General features: G+C 44.1%; 1 long non-coding RNA gene across 1 annotated transcript; it reads left to right on the forward strand.

The window, feature by feature from the left end:
* The first annotated feature begins 3,335 nt into the window (after positions 1-3,335).
* On the forward strand, positions 3,336-16,075 carry LOC141092414 (uncharacterized). The gene is made up of 2 exons (XR_012232789.1): positions 3,336-3,409; positions 14,481-16,075. It is a non-coding gene; the product is annotated as an uncharacterized lncRNA (long non-coding RNA).
* Positions 16,076-17,694: the final 1,619 nt, after the last annotated feature.

The following is a 17,694-nucleotide window of genomic DNA, read 5'->3' on the forward strand; positions in this document are numbered from 1 at the left end:
CAGGCTTGCTTAGATGTTCTTTTACATACTGCAAATGCTGAATTGTATGGTGAGGATGCAGGGGAGGTTTTCTTCTGATGGCTCTTCCATGAAGGCCAGATTTGTGCAGGTGCCTCTGAACAGTAGAACAATGTACCACAACTCCAGTGTCTGCTGAATCTTTCTGAAGGTCTTTTGCAGCCAAGCGAGGGTTCTAATTTGCCTGTCTAGCAATCCTACAAGCAGCTCTTACTGAAATTTTGCTTGGTCTTCCAGAACTCCACTGTTCCTGGTAACTGTCATTTTTTAATTACATTTCAAACTGAGGAAAGGGCAACTTGAAAACACTTTACTATCTTATAGCCTTCTCCTGTTTTGTGGCCTCCACCATTTTCAGAGTGATAGACAGCTGCTTAGAAGAACACATGGCTGCTGTTATTTTGGCACAAAGATATAGGAGGTTGGGTTTTTATAAAGCTGGGAAATTTGCATCACCTGGCCTTTACTAACAATGATAGTGAGCGAGCCATAAGCCTAACAGGCTAATTAAGGGCTGAAACCTTGATCAAAGTTATCTGAGCACATAGATCTCCATGGGTGCCCGATCTTTTGCATTGGCCTGTTCTGTAATCTTTAAAATGTAATAAGTGACATATATATAAATTTATATTTTATTTTTTGCCAAAATACAACAAATGTGTCATCTTTAACATTCTCCCTTTTAGAGGTCATTTTACCTACAACATGCTTAACTTGTCCCAATAACAGTAATTTTGACCAGGGTTGCCCAAACTTTTACATGCCACTGTACTACAGAGCTACAGTCACTATTTACGGTACATACATTACATTACTGATCCTGTGTTACATCCTGTATTATACCCCAGAGCTGCACTCACTATTCTGCTGGTGCAGTCACTGTGTACATATATTACATTACTGACCCTGAGTTATATCCTGTATTATACCCCAGAGCTGCACTCACTATTCTGCTGGTGCAGTCACTGTGTACATACATTACTGATCCTGAGTTACATCATGTATTATACTCCAGAGCTGCACTCACTATTTTGCTGGTGCAGTCACTGTGTACATACATTACATTACTGACCCTGAGTTATATCCTGTATTATACCCCAGAGCTGCACTCACTATTCTGCTGGTGCAGTCACTGTGTACATACATTACTGATCCTGAGTTACATCATGTATTATACTCCAGAGCTGCACTCACTATTCTGCTGGTGCAGTCACTGTGTACATACATTACATTACTGATCCTGAGTTACATCCTGTATTATACTCCAGAGCTGCACTCACTATTCTGCTGGTGCAGTCACTGTGTACATACATTACATTACTGATCCTGAGTTACATCCTGTATTATACTACAGAGCGGCACTCACTATTCTGCTGGTGCAGTCACTGTGTACATACATTACATTACTGATTCTGAGTTACATCCTGTATTATACTCCAGAGCGGCACTCACTATTCTGCTGGTGCAGTCACTTTGTACATACATTACATTACTGATCCTGTACTGATTCTGAGTTACATCCTGTATTATACTCCAGAGCTGCACTCACTATTCTGCTGGTGCAGTCACTGTGTACATACATTACATTACTGATCATGAGTTACATCCTGTGTTATATTCCAGAGCAGCACTCACTATTCTGCTGGTGCAGTCACTGTGTACATACATTACTGATCCTGAGTTACATCCTGTATTATACTCCAGAGCGGTGCTCACTATTCTGCTGGTGCAGTCACTGTGTACATACATTACATTACTGATCCTGAGTTACCTCCTGTATTATACTCCAGAGCAGCACTCACTATTCTGCTGGTGTAGTCACTGTGTACATACATTACATTACTGATCCTGAGTTACATCCCTTATACCCCAGAGCTGCACTCACTATTCTGCTGGTGTAGTCACTGTGTACATACATTACATTACTGATCCTGAGTTACATCCCTTATACCCCAGAGCTGCACTCACTATTCTGCTGGTGCAGTCACTGTGTACATACATTACATTACTGATCCTGAGTTACCTCCTGTATTATACTCCAGAGCTGCACTCACTATTCTGCTGGTGCAGTCACTGTGTACATACATTACATTACTGATCCTGAGTTACATCCTGTATTATACTCCAGAGCTGCACTCACTATTCTGCTGGTGAAGTCACTGTGCACATACATTACTGATCCTTAGTTACATCCTGTATTATACTCCAGAGCTGCACTCACTATTCTGCTGGTACAGTCACTGTGTACATACATTACATTACTGATCCTGAGTTATATCCTGTATTATACCCCAGAGCTGCGCTCACTATTCTGCTGGTGCAGTCACAGTGTACATACATTACATTACTGATCCTGAGTTACATCCTGTGTTATATTCCAGAGCGGCACTCACTATTCTGCTGGTGCAGTCACTGTGTACATACATTACTGATCCTGAGTTACATCCTGCATTATACTCCAGAGCGGTGCTCACTATTCTGCTGGTGCAGTCACTGTGTATATACATTACATTACTGATCCTGAGTTACCTCCTGTATTATACTCCAGAGCAGCACTCACTATTCTGCTGGTGTAGTCACTGTGTACATACATTACATTACTGATCCTGAGTTACATCCCTTATACCCCAGAGCTGCACTCACTATTCTGCTGGTGCAGTCACTGTGTACATACATTACTGATCCTGAGTTACATCCTGTATTATACTCCAGAGCTGCACTCACTATTCTGCTGGTGCAGTCACTGTGTACATACATTACTGATCCTGAGTTCCATCCTGTATTATACCCCAGAGCTGCACTCACTATTCTGCTGGTGCAGTCACTGTGTACATACATTACATTACTGATCCTGAGTTACATCCGGTATTATACTCCAGAGCTGCACTCACTATTCTGCTGGTGCAGTCATTGTGTACATACATTACATTACTGATCCTGAGTTATATCCTGTATTATAATACCCCAGAGCTGCACTCACGATTCTGCTGGTGCAGTCACCATATATATATACATTACCTTACTGATCCTGAGTTACATCCTGTATTATATTCCAGAGCTGCACTCACTATTCTGCTGGTGCAGTCACTGTGTCCATACATTCAGGGCCGCCATCAGGGCATTACTAGCCTTACTGGTGTAAGGGGCCCCGGGAGCTGGAGGGGCCCCACGCTCAGAATTTTCATAAACCGGAGCGCTGAGTGTGAGGAGGAAGCAGGAGTCACTGTGACAGACAGCTGGGAGAGGCAGCCAGTGCTGAGCAACAGGAGGGCGGGACTTTCCCGCATCCAATCCTGGCTGAGCGCGGGCTTAGTGCGGTGCAGATATAGTATTCTCCCGCCACACAGTCTGGAGCGAGTCACTGAGCAGCAGTGCAGCCCTCAGTCCCACGGTGAGTGTCTGAGCCTGTGTTGTTTAAGTGTATGGCCAGTGTCTTGCCAGGATCTAGTCCAGTCCCTGTAGCAGATGGATCCTCAGTGAGTGGGCTGTGTGCTCAGTGACAGCGTCAGTCACACTATCAGCACAGCAGCCGCTCACCGAGGAAGGACGCTGCTATGTCCTGAGTCTGACCCCTGTCTGTATCAGCTATAGACCAAGATAACAGCAGAGCTGAGTGCCCCCTCACCCAGCCTGCCCCTGACAGGACACATCAGCCCCCTCTTAGGATTCCCTGCATTTACTCTCCAAACTTATGTAAAAAAACTTCAGTCTTCAGAATGGAGCTGTGGTGTCCTGTCAGGGGCAGAGGGGGCACAGCAGCCTTATCCTTCTCTGGAGGGGACAGGGGGCCAGGACACTGCTCATCAGGATTTATAGCATCTCCCAGAGATGTTATGTTAACCACACACTATATATATATATATATATAATCACAAACACAGTATAAGTTAGGGTATATGCACACATTGCAGATTCTGCTGCGTTGTACCCTTAGGCTATGTGCACATGTTGCGGATTCTGCTGCGGATCCGCAGCGGTTTTGGCTCTGTGGAACGGTGTACAGTACCATTGTTTTCAATGGAGAATGAAAAACGCAGTGCACATACTGTGGATTTTTCCGTGGATTACAATCCGCAGCATGTCAATTCTTTGTGCGGAATCCGCAGCGGTTTCACACCTCCATTGTGAGGTGTGAAACCGCAGGGCGAATCCGCAGGTAAACCGCAGGTCTTTTGACCTGTGGATTTTTCCAAATCCGCACAGAAAAATCCGCAGCACGTTTCACTACGTGTGCGCATAGCCCAAAAGACTATCTAAAACCAAAACTGTTGTGCACATGTTGCGGCTTTAAATCTGCAGCATGTCAATTATTTGTGCGGATCCGCAGCATTTTTACACCTCTTTTATTATAGGAATCGAAAAGTGTAAAAACGCTGTGGAAATCTGCACAAAATCTGCAGAAAATTCTCAGGTAAAACGCAGGTCATTTTACTGGCGGATTCAGTGAAATTTGTGTGGAAAAATCCGCAGCAGAATCCGCAACAAGTGCACACACCCTAAAAGTATGCAAAAATTCCACAGTATTACAGAAAAGTAACTGAGGCCGGACTCCAGCATGAGAGGCTGATGAGAAGATCTGCAGGGGAATGAAGGCTCTCAGTCCTCGCTCACACAAGCGTATAACACGGCTGAGCGCTATGTGATGTTTTATTGCATAACACTCAGCACAGTGTTATACTTTGGGGCATCACAGATCTGTGATTTTTTCTACAGACCGAATTCGTCTGTGGAAAAATAATCTGCAGCACGCCGTGCAGCTGTCAGCTGAGTGCAGTCTGAATCCACGACCTCAGACAATGGAGAAGATGGAGAAATTAAGTTCCCTGTCTTCTCAATGTGCTCTGATTATCTCATGCAAGAGAATCAGATGACACTTGGATGAGAGTTTGAGCTGAGTGTCAGTAGCATAATTAAGCTGATTCTCTCACATGAGAGAATCATCACTCGTGTGACCCCGGCCATACACTTTTTTCAGCTGGACAATTCTTTTATATACCTTAATTATTCCTAATATTCCCGAAAACTTTATAATATAAGTATCCTTCTTCCCAAACCCACTGACCTAAGCAGGGGCACTATCAGGGCATTACTGCCCTTACTGGATAGGGCCCAATGACCGGAGTGGGGCCCCGGTCACTATGTGGTGGTAAAATGTGGTCTGGTCATGGCGTGATGGTATTTGTTCCTTGTATATGGGATTTTAGTTCACCATGTGGTGGTAATATGGTGGCTGGTCATGGTGCGGTGGTATTTGTCCCTTGTATGTGGCATTATTGGTAATTTTAAAAATGGAAAAATAAATAAAAATATACCAAAATTGTATTGGATATTTTAGCAAATGTTTAGTAAGTTACAGTAGAGTAGGGCCCGGCCAAAAGAGTCTACTTTGTCGTGGTGGTGGATTAAAAAATCTTTTGGCTAAAACAAAAGCTGCTGGCTATGTATTTGGTGATGGGAACTGTTAATGTGTGATTTGTGAGGACATGGTGCAGAAGTGGAGTTGTTCCAAGAGAGCGGTGGGACTTTGGAAGGTTCGAGGGGTGGAGACGGGGCTGGGTGGAGCCTGGGCGGAGTTTCAAGGGGCCCCGAAAATTTTGCCAGTATGGGGCCCCGAAATTCCTAGTGGCAGCCCTGCATACATTACATTACTGATCCTGAGTTACATCCTGTATTATACTCCAGAGCTGCACTCACTATTCTGCTGGTGCAGTCACTGTGTACATACATTACATTACTGATCCTGAGTCACATCCTGTATACTCCAGAGCTGCACTCACTATTCTGCTGGAGCAGCCACTGTGTACATACATTACATTACTGACCCTGTACTGGTCCTGAGTTATTACTCCAGAGCTGCACTCACCATATAGGGTTTGTTTGTAGTCTGCAACCAATAAGCTGTAAATAAATATATATATATTGTATATTTTCATGTAGACTTTTTGCAAAACTGTTTCATTTATATTTCAGATGTACTGTATATAAAACAGAAATAAAACTGCCCGTTCACAGCTACATTCCCTACTCTATAAAGTCTTCATTTCTAAATGGACCCAGTCGATAATGAGACATATTGGACCCATACTGATTTAACAATATGGAACATGTTATCCATTGTGTATTCCTAGAATTGTCCTTTTGTGAAGAGACGGCTTACTCTTCTGCATTCCTGAGAGCATGGAAACACATATGACCTTTTCTTTAATGTGCAAACTTGAGCACAAGGTGAAGGCCACCAGGAGTGGAAGGAGTTCTATGGAGCCGCTAGGGGGACGTTAAAAGGCTTCCTCCAATGTCAGAAGAAAAATATAAGATTAATTTTTTTTTTCTTACCCTTCAAGCAATGTACGGCAGATGTGCACGTAGGGAAGAGGTTGAGAGCCATAGATCAAGAAAGGGTAAAGAGGTTGTATCAAGTTCTTGAATGGTAAAAATTGCAAGGTGGTTTTAAAATCAAGCAAATTTGCAATAAACATCATATTAATAATCACATCAGAGGCTGGGCTTACTGCACCTTTGTTTTTTTTTTCTCCATGCTTTACACTGAAGCGCTGCTTCTATACATAGGCTTTAATGTGCAAGCACAAGCTCATCAGGAGGTTTGCTCTTGCAGAGAAGATTTCCATTACTCAAGGACAAAATGTTTGTCACTATAGACAACTGGAAAACACTTTAATTATTGTCAGACGTCCGGCAGCAACACCAATCGGCAGCTTTCAGCTCTGTGAATGGCGAGAATCACACAGCTCTATGCAAGGTGTAATGGCCGTTATGTTGTACTGCAGCTCTGATCACTTCAATAGGAGCTGAGCTACAGTACCCATTCACTGCTAGACCAGGAAACCTCAGATCGGTGTGGGTGCTGGGTTTTCGACCCCCATGGAGCTGATATTGATGACAGGAAATCTTTATCATATACCTGAATAACTACTGTAAACCTTTAACAAGTACTGCAATTTTCAGGGTTTCCTTCTGATTAAATAGGTTTGGAGCCACTTATCTACATGATTCATTAGTCCTAATAATAATAATAATAATAATAAAAAATAAATGCTAAGAAGATTTGTCTTTGGGTCGCCCTCCCAGGGCTGTGGGGTACTCAGTACCGGGCCGGTGTCAGGGGGGATGTGTCACAGCAGCGGTGACCCGGTCCGTGGCCCTGGGCACCCAAATCAATGGTGGTTTGTGATATAGTTTATGTGATAGTTCGTGACGCCACCTGTGGTGCTTGGCAAGCAAGATGTTAAGCCAACGCTGCATGCAGATCCTCTGGGGCTGGTGGTGTGTTGCAGCAAAGATGGTGTAGCTCCCCACAGGTGAAGCTGTAACCCCAGGGCAGTGAATAGGCGCAGGCAGTGTGAGGAATGTTGGTACCCAGATGTAGCAGTGCTGACGGTGTTGGTGCACAACTGAATGGAGGATACCAGGGCTGCAGTTCCAAAGCTTTACTCACAGTTCGTGGTACACACTGGTGCCTGCCTCCGTGCCGTGTCCTCCGGGAAAGAGACTCAATCAATCTCCCGGGCAAGTCAGGATTCTCCTCTCCAACACTCCGCCAACATGTACCTCTCCTAAGCGACTCCTCTATTGCGCCTTTTAGTGTGAAGAGCTCTAGTACCGTGGTACTCTGAAGTTCCTCCTGTCAGATGTTCCTAACAACTCTACTCGTATGGCAGACAGCTGTAGCCTCTCTCACGGACTCCCTTCTCCTGAGTCCTGGCTCTCTATTCAGTTGCTGTTGTGCCCCAAGTCTTGGTTGGGAATAGTGCATTTACAGCCAACTACTCCACCGGTGTCTGCTGCAGAACCGTAAGCGTCCATACAACCTCGGGGACCGGGCCCTGGCCTTGCGCTGAGAACCTATAGGCAGAGTTCCTCTTCCAACCCACAACTCCTCTCTGTTCTCCTACTCCTTCGTTCCGCACTGTTCCTTCTCTCTCTTATGGAGGCTTAGGTTGCAGTTCTACGTCTTTCTCCTTCTGTTCCTTTCCCGTGCCAGCTGGCTCAGGTCACTGAGGCAGCTGCAGCACTCCTTCCTCCATCCCTTCTTCCAGGGATCCCCACTCCTCCCGAGTGGCTTCCTTCCTCTTTGACCTCCTGTCAGACTGACCTGTCATTCTAAACCTTCCCAACCTTTTATATATCTCAACTCCACCCACCTCCCAGCACATCTCGTGTTACGAAGCAAGGAATTACCAGAGGTGCTCTGCTACCCTCTAAGCATGGAGCCGCAATGTGGTCCTGCTGAACTATCCTGTGTGTGGGGTGCAGGTGTTGAAGTGTGGAAAGGAGTTCCCAACTTACCTAGGTGGTGGGGCACTACACCTTTGGATAAGGTGCAGTACCTCTGTGGCGCCACATCTTCATCTAGTGGTCATATTTAGTATTGCACCAATAAAAATTATTATTACTATTCATTGTTATTACGCTATTTATTCCATGGCGCTTTACATGTGAAAAGGGGCGTACAAAGACAAGTACAATAAACATGAACAATACATGGCACACACAAGTACAGGAGGAGAGAGGACCCTGCCCGTGAGGGCTCAAAGTCTACAGGGGATGGGTGAGGATACACTAGGAGAGGGTAGAGCAGGTTGTGCAGCGGTTCTGTAGACCGAGGAAAAATACCAGTTTACCAATTTGCTGTCTCTATTAAAACTTTAGGCTAGGGCGACATTTAACCCCTTCCTGACATATAACGTGCTGGTATGTTATATGCCAGCTCCCTGACTTTTTTGAGGGCTTGTAAAGACACATTTTTCATATCGCTGCGTTAATAAAAGTCCAATCTATCAAAATATAAAACAAATAAATCCAATCGGTAAACGACGTAACGAGAAAGCTGCATTGGTGATATATCCGCTACACCGCGCAGAACCGCTGCAGCCAATCACTAGGCTTAGAGGTCATGTTTGCAGCAGTAAATTGCGTTGTAGTCATGAAGTACCCAATCCTAAAGAATAAAAGATGTAATAATGGACGATACATTTAAAGGGGAAGTTCTAGGATCATCAGGATATCTCTAGGATATGCGATCCTGAGAGGGGGCTGCAGCATGGATTCTGCTTCCCTGTGCCAGTGGCGCCTCCATCTGCTGTGCAGGGGAATGGCAGGACAGCTGTGAAGGAAGAGGAAGCAGCACTGAACATGCGCCATGTCCGCTTAATCCACAGAGTCTGTGTGGTCCCTGAGGTCTACACCCACCGATCATAAACAAAAGATAGAAAAACAAGATGGAGGATGGGGGGTTTCCACCGTTCAGCTGCGCACAACTCCATTTCTTCTCTTTCAGATAAGCCCAGTTCGTCTCCCAGCAGGAAAGAACAAACATCCATTGTCCGCTTCCCCTGCAGCCGTATTTTATACCCATTTATCTGTCTCCTGCACATGTGCCGCGCAAACACTGCGCCCTGCTGAACACCTAATTAATTAAGTAAACGCCGGACAAAGGCCCGCGCCCTGCAGACATGACACTCGCATGTATCTCCAGTCTCTGAGTAACCGGGGAGTAAAAGACAACATGGAGACAATGGGAGGACAAATAGCCGAGAGACGCCTGAGGCCTAGTGGAAGGCCTGAGGCCTAGCAGAGGCTGCAGTCACCGTGGTAACCACATGTAAACAGGACTACATTGGAAATGTATGGAGAGCAGCAGATATGTCATTCAGCATGGCCGTCACTCGTCTGCTGGAATGTGTGGTGTCAAGTGAACCCGGTGCCAGACGCTTACCGACATCTAAAGGAAAGACCAGAGTCAACTAAAGCACAAGAATGTGATGTCCCAATCAGGAGAGTAGTTGTAGGGGCGAGCGGGTATCAGTCGCCCCTGATCCCGTGAAGGGACCCCCTCTGTCACAATAAAAGGCCTCAATATTAAAAATGGCATATGGCAGGTGGGGGGCCCTGGGACTGATCTTGCATTAGGGCCCATAAGCTTCAAGATACAATTCTGGCTCCATCCTCTCGTCGTCCTCTTCTGTCAAGTTGTTAAAAATGAGAGTAATTAATATGGCCGCCATGATGTGGACTATCATTTGACTTTAATAAGCGATCTGGCCTTGATGACTTCTCCTAAGACCAGACCACCATTATTAAAGTACCAAACAACGCCTTAAACAGAAAAGATCACTGTCTGAACAAACAAGGAGGTTACAAAAAGGCACCGAATCTGAGATACAGACAGATGCAAAATTCAGACGGTTACATTACCCGGACGTCGCCTCTTATTTTCTCAAAACCATATAAATAATGAAAAACTGGAGAAATTGAGTCTACGCTAATTTACAAAAGTACCAAACTTTATTAATCATAAAATATGACATAAAGTGTCAATATATGCAAAAAAACAACATACACAATACAGATGTGAACAGACTATGTAAAAGGAGGGTACATAGCCAGTGTGAAGTGACATCAATACCCTAAACCGTAGCTTGGGTGGCCTGCCGTTAGAATTGGTGCATGTGGGACTAATAAGGTGCTGCCACTAATCAATATAGTCTAATATATGAAAAAGTCCCCAAGTGTAAGAAGCATAATATTAGACCTCAGTGTCCTGGGTTCTCCCAAGTATGTCCATAATGGAAATGATTTAAATTCATAAACCTGGGATTAACACACAGGTTGGAGAGACACCGAGCACCGAGGCATAACAGGGGACTAAAATTAATTAGTTGCATATGCAAATGGAATTTTGTACATGGCAGCACAAGGAAGTCTTTAAATCAACAGCGATACGTAATAACTAAGTAGTTACCCGACATGCTTCCAATGGTGAGGGCAGGAGAAACGGACCCCGACGTACGTTTCGATGTATTAACCTTCTTCAGGGGGCGTGGCTTTAATATGCCCGGGTTCCCATTTAAATACCCTGTTTATTAGTTAATTTACCAATTGAATCATCATGATACAATGACGCAAATAAGCGTCAATATGTCCACCTATCAGTGTCGCACCCACCCAGAAATGATCACAATAACCAATCCCCGGGGGGCGGAAGAGACAATCCCACCAATGGTAGCCACAAACGTCATCACTGGTGAGCAGGAAGTGGGAGACGGGATGTCCCCTAATGCCAGTCCTATGCATAAACGTCACCTCCGCCCTTAGTGTGGAGCAGAGCGTGATGATATTAAGAGGCGGATGTGGTTCCTATGCCTAAAGTAGGCCTGCGCGTCACCACCGCCCATCCGCTGTGTCACGTGGGACGGCCGGCGCCTAGCCGTTACCAGGCGACACAGACAGGCAGGAAGGAGAAGAGACGCGCTAAACAAGGCCGGCAGAGGGGGCACACATGCGCAACAAATGAAAAAATGAATGGCAGAAGGAGTTAACAAAAAGGCTCATGAGCCTATTAAACGAACAAGAATCTGGTGGAATCTGACTTTTTTGAATAAATATATAGAAAGAGGTCTGGTGCCGAGAGGTCTGCGAGTCCAAGTGTTCCCTTCATTTGAGGTAGAGGACATAGTGTTCCGACACAAATGGGAAGATCTGGCGAACAATTGCTCAAAGGGGTTTATGGAGCTCTTGGCGACTCAGAATAAGGAATCAATAGACGCATTGGACATAGAGAATATTCAAAAGAAATTAAAACAGGAATTATCTGATGTGGAATAACAGGCAATTCACCAAGAGATTGACAATGAATTCCAAAAATGGGAAAAAGAAATTTGTACCAACAAAACTACGAAATTTCAGAGAGACACCAATGATAAGCAATCTAATACAATGTATAGGTGGAATCGGAGAGTACGCCGCTCCAAAAACCATACTAGAAAGAGATCCACCTCCTTTACTTCGTATGCCTCTAGTGAAGAATCTTCTAAATCTAGATCAGCCGCAAACCTTCAGATTACTAATTTGCCTTTTGCCAGAGATACACAGTCGGTAAAACGGAAATTTACATTTCCTAATAAACAGGATAAGAGAGACAAGAAGAACAATTTGGAGGTAATCAATCTGTCCAAACATGTTCTCACTATAGCCCAATTAGAGGTTTTTTCTAAGGGTCTTACGTTTTCTCCCACTAACCCATATGATTCTTTCACAGCCATAAAAGACCTATATCTATTTTCGAGAAAATTGATTCTTAAGAAGTTATATGCGAAAAGAGGCAGTGATGAACAACAAAATAGTCATATGGAAGAGGAGGCATTACAGGCCTTAGAAGATTTACTCAATGAGCAGGACACGGGGCCTAAAGGCATGTTCCCATGATCACTTTATCCACATTCCACTAGGTTTCCCCCCTTGTCTTTATGTCCCACAGTGGACATTTTTACTAGAATGGTTATGGAGGATTTTAAACAAATCTCCCATAGACGTAGAAGAGATAATCTCACGGCATTACAACGAACGGCCTTAAGAGAATTACAATCTCTCGAAGACGTAGTCATCAAACCAGCAGACAAGGGGGGAAACATAGTGATTTGGCCGCAGGACATGTATGAGAAGGAAGCATATAGGCAGCTGAGGGATAAAAAAAACTTACCTTAAACTTGAGCATAGTCCTTTAAGAACTTTCTCAGTAGAATTGGAAATGATTCTGAATGAAGCTTTTGAAAAGGGTATAATCCCCAAGAAAATCTTGGATGGATTATTAACTAAACATCCAAAGATACCCACGATATATTTTGTGCCCAAAATCCATAAAAATGCCGCGGAGCCACCAGGACGTCCCATTGTGTCAGGCATAGGGGGCCTATGTGAACCCATATGTAAATGTGTGGATTACTATTTAAAACCATTAGTTGAGGCCTTGCCCTCCTATGCTCGAGACACAATGGACGTCCTGGCTCGAATTGATGGCATGACTCTTGATCATGACATGTTTCTGGTGACTGCAGATATAGAGTCACTGTATACGTGCATTCGCCACCAGGACGGTCTTGATGCATGTCGTTTCTTCCTGGACAATAGTAATTGGGAGGGCCCGCTATGTGACCTCGTCTTGGAACTCCTAGATTATATACTGACCCATAATTTTTTTTGTGTTCAGAGAGCGTTTTTACTTGCAGTGGTGCGGCACTGCAATGGGTGCGGCCTGTGCGCCTTCCTTCGCCAACCTCTTCTTGGGTTTTTGGGAGAGGGAGGTTTTTTGGGGGGAGGGCACCCAGGCCGCTGACCATGTGCAGTGCTGGCTTAGGTTCATAGATGACGTGCTCATTATTTGGCAGGGCACTGAACAACAACTACATGGATTTATGGAAAGGCTAAATCAAAACTCCTTCAACATCAAACTTACATATACCTACAGCAGGACCGAGGTGGACTTCCTAGATATTAAGATTTTGGTAGATAAACATCTACAGTTACAGACAGATATATATCGGAAGCCCACCTCGGTTAATTCATTGCTGGATGCCAGTTCTTGCCATCCAGAGGCCACGGTTAGGGCAATCCCCACAGGACAATTTTTAAGACTGAGAAGAGTGTGCTCCTCTGACCTTAGGTTCGAAAATCAAGCCAGAGATCTTAAAAATAGATTCAAGATGCGCGGCTATAGTAATAGATTTGTCAAACATGGATATTTAAGGGCAAAGACAAGTCAGCATACGTCCCTTTTGCATTCCAAAAATAGGACAAATAGACAAAATGAGGAACACGTCAGATTCATTTCCAAGTTTAATGGTGAATGGTTGACCATGAAACAGTGCCTTCAGCGGCACTGGAACATTTTAAAAACCGACCCATCCTTAGCACCTCTCTTACCTGATAGGCCACTTATGACAGCTAGAAGAGGCTACAACCTGTCAGATGCCCTTGTGCATAGTTATGTCCCACAGGTGAAAAACCCTTTTAATTCAAAGGGTCCACCACATGGATGCTTCCCTTGTGGGAATTGTGTGGCCTGCAAGAACATCATGCGAACTAATACCTTTACTTCAGCTGATGGTTCTCAGCAATTTTCAATAAGACAATATATCACCTGTACTACAATACAGATGATATATTATGCCACGTGTGCTTGTCAGAAAATCTATATAGGCTTAACCTCACGCCAACTTCGAATACGTACAAGGGAACACGTTCGTGACATTATGGCAGCAGCTGCTGTCACAGACCTCTCGACTCTAAAGACTATACCAAGACATTACAAACAATTCCACCAATGTAACCCTAAATCATTTATGGTTAGGGGCATCCAACACATTCACAGTGGAATACGCGGGGGTGACATACAGCACTTATTAGCACAAAAAGAGTGTAGGTGGATTACCACCTTAGGAACAATGTCCCCCCAAGGTTTAAACAAATCACAGGGATTCGCTTCTTTCCTTTGAATGCTTTGGATTAACCCCTCTTGTTCGTTTGTTTCTTCTTAAATGGGGTTTTTTTTTTACTCATCTTTATGAGCTTTTTTCTCCTCGTCTCCATCATGATTTTAATACGGCTTTTATTTTTATTGTTGGTTTTTTCGTGTTCTGTTGTTTACTGTTTGTCTGTGATTGTTTTAGTGACCAACACTTCTAGCCTTGCTCATGTGATCCCATTGATGAGTCCTCCAGTATGTCCGCACAGTCTCCACGGGTTCAATGTCATCGTAACTCGTGAATAAGATAGCAAGACGAAACATTCAAGAAAATTGAACTATCCAGGATATAGTTGCGTGGATCCGGATTGACTTTTGTATGGACTAATTTATATCAAGCGATGGACTAATATTCTGCCCTAGTTTGTATAACATCATTTTCAATCAATTTTCCGTCATATGCATTTTCAGTCTGGATATATTGATGCTGTATATGTATGTATATATGGCTGACTAATTTAACATGGTGATATACTTTATATATTTGTGTCCCTGTGTATTTGCATATATGTATACATCAATGCTCTACTAATGGTTTATATCGATTCTTAAGTATTATTGTATGCCATATTCTGGTTTTTCTACATATGTTCTTCCTATTTTTTATATATCGGTGTTTTCCACTGGGGATATACATTGACATATTATATTAACATATGGTTATACTGATTTGCTCCCATGATATTTCTTCTCCCTTCTGCCATTCATTTTTTCATTTGTTGCGCATGTGTGCCCCCTCTGCCGGCCTTGTTTAGCGTGTCTCTTCTCCTTCCTGCCTGTCTGTGTCGCCTGGTAACGGCTAGGCGCCAGCCGTCCCACATGACACAGCGGATGGGCAGTGGTGACGCGCAGGCCTACTTTAGGCATAGGAACCACATCCGCCTCTTAATATCGTCACGCTCTGCTCCACAGTAAGGGCGGAGGTGACGTTTATGCATAGGACTGGCATTAGGGGACATTCCGTCTCCCACCTCCTGCTCACCAGTGATAACGTTTGTGGCTACCATTGGTGGGATTGTCTCTTCTGCCCCCCCGGGGATTGGTTATTGTGATCATTTCTGGGTGGGTGCGACACTGATAGGTGGACATATTGACGCTTATTTGCGTCATTGTATCATGATGATTCAATTGGTAAATTAACTAATAAACAGGGTATTTAAATGGGAACCCGGGCATATTAAAGCCACGCCCCCTGAAGAAGGTTAATACATTGAAACGTACGTCGGGGTCCGTTTCTCCTGCCCTCACCATTGGAAGCATGATGGGTAACTACTTAGTTATTATGTTTCGCTGTTGATTTAAAGACTTCCTTGTGCTGCCATGTACAAAATTCCATTTGCATATGCAACTAATTAATTTTTGTCCCCTGTTATGCCTCGGTGCTCGGTGTCTCTCCAACCTGTGTGTTAATCCCAGGTTTATGAATTTAAATCATTTCCATTATGGACATACTTGGGAGAACCCAGGACACTGAGGTCTAATATTATGCTTCTTACACTTGGGGACTTTTTCATATATTAGACTATATTGATTAGTGGCAGCACCTTATTAGTCCCACATGCACCAATTCTAACGGCAGGCCACCCAAGCTACGGTTTAGGGTATTGATGTCACTTCACACTGGCTATGTACCCTCCTTTTACATAGTCTGTTCACATATGTATTGTGTATGTTGTCTTTTTTGCATATATTGACACTTTGTCATATTTTATGATTAATAAAGTTTGGTACTTTTGTAAATTAGCGTAGACTCAATTTCTCCGGTTTTTCATGATCTATTTATGAGTCGTTGCAGTCATGTAACTCTCTCTTTCTCAAAGATAGTGGTAACTATGCCACCAATTAATAACTAACTATGATTTGGAGATTTATCATATTAACCATATAAATAAACAGCAAACACTGTTTTGGTTTTTGTTCTTTGGAGTGATAAAACAAAACTGGAATTGATCAGCCTATAGATCAGTGTATGTCCAGAGGAGGAAGAGTGAAGCATCTTCTGAAAAACAAAAACAAAAACACCCTACCTACAGTGAAGCATGGCGGTGGCTCGGTCATGTCTACAGTGAAGCATAAGGGTGGCTCAGTGATGCCTATAATCAGGGGCATAATGATCACAGTTATCACAACGGGGACCATGCAGGTGGGGGGCCCGCTGTCACCATAGCAAACTTCAACTCCATGGGCATCCTCGGATCCAGTCAGCTGAAGTGTATTGCGCTGTAAGACTCGCACAAATCCATGCACTGCAATACATGCTGTTAGCCAATCAGAAGCCAGCAGCTGATATTGGCGTGCACGTGACTGGGAGTGCATGGTAGTGATGTCATGCACTCCCGTCGTTTGCACACTGAAGTGAGCTGCTGGCTTCAGAAGAAGATGTGCCGGAAGAGCGGAGGGAAGGAGAGTGGAATCATTTTTTTCTGTGCTTTAAAGAATAGCAGCAGAATGGGGTCATATACCATGACGGACCCAGGATGGAGAACATGTATACCAGGATGGGGGATCTATACCAGGATACGGGACATGTATAACAGGATGGTAGATATATATACAAGGATAGGACCCAGGTTTAGAGACATTTATACCAGGATCGGGAATATATATATACCTGGATGGGGGACATATATACCAGGAAGTAGCCCAAGATGGGGAACATTACTCTATAATGGGGGAAGGGGGCACAACTTGTATGTCCTTATATTATTTAGAACACTACCGAGGCCCATACATGTGACCAACATGCGGGGAGTGCAGGGGCTCAATTGCACTCATCGGGGTCTAGTTGTGACAATGCCTATAATGAAGCATGGTGGTGGCCCTGTGATTTCTACAGTGATGTATGGCGGTTGGTAGGTGATACCTACAGTGAAGCATGGCAAAGGTTCAGTATTGTCTACAGTGAAGCATAGCGATGGCTCAGTGATGCTCTGCAGCTGCTTTGCTTTTTCTGGCACTGGAACCCGCAGTGTGTGGAAGGCAAGAATAGATTCAAACAAGTATGAGGAACTCCTAGGGGAAAACGTCATGTCTTCTGTAGTGAAGCTGAAGATCGGGCGTCATTGGATCCTCCAAGAGGACAATAACCTCAAACATACCTCACAGTTCCCCAAAGTTTGGTTTCTGAAAACGTCCTGGAAGATTCTGGAGCGGCCGTCACAGTCACTGACACGAACTTCATAGAAAATCTTTGATGGAATGTGAGGAAGGCATTTTGTATCAACTCAAGATTATTAGTGACTTGGAGGCCATTGCCCACGAGAAATAGGCTAAGATTCTCCAGGATCGCTGCCAGAAGCCGGTGTCTGATTATGTATTATGTCTGCAGCAGATCCTAACAGTCAAAGATGCCCTACTAC

This window comes from Dendrobates tinctorius, unplaced genomic scaffold (genome assembly GCF_039654945.1).
Source record: "Dendrobates tinctorius isolate UK_male_01 unplaced genomic scaffold, ASM3965494v1 ptg000059l, whole genome shotgun sequence".
Taxonomy (NCBI): Eukaryota; Metazoa; Chordata; class Amphibia; order Anura; family Dendrobatidae; genus Dendrobates; species Dendrobates tinctorius.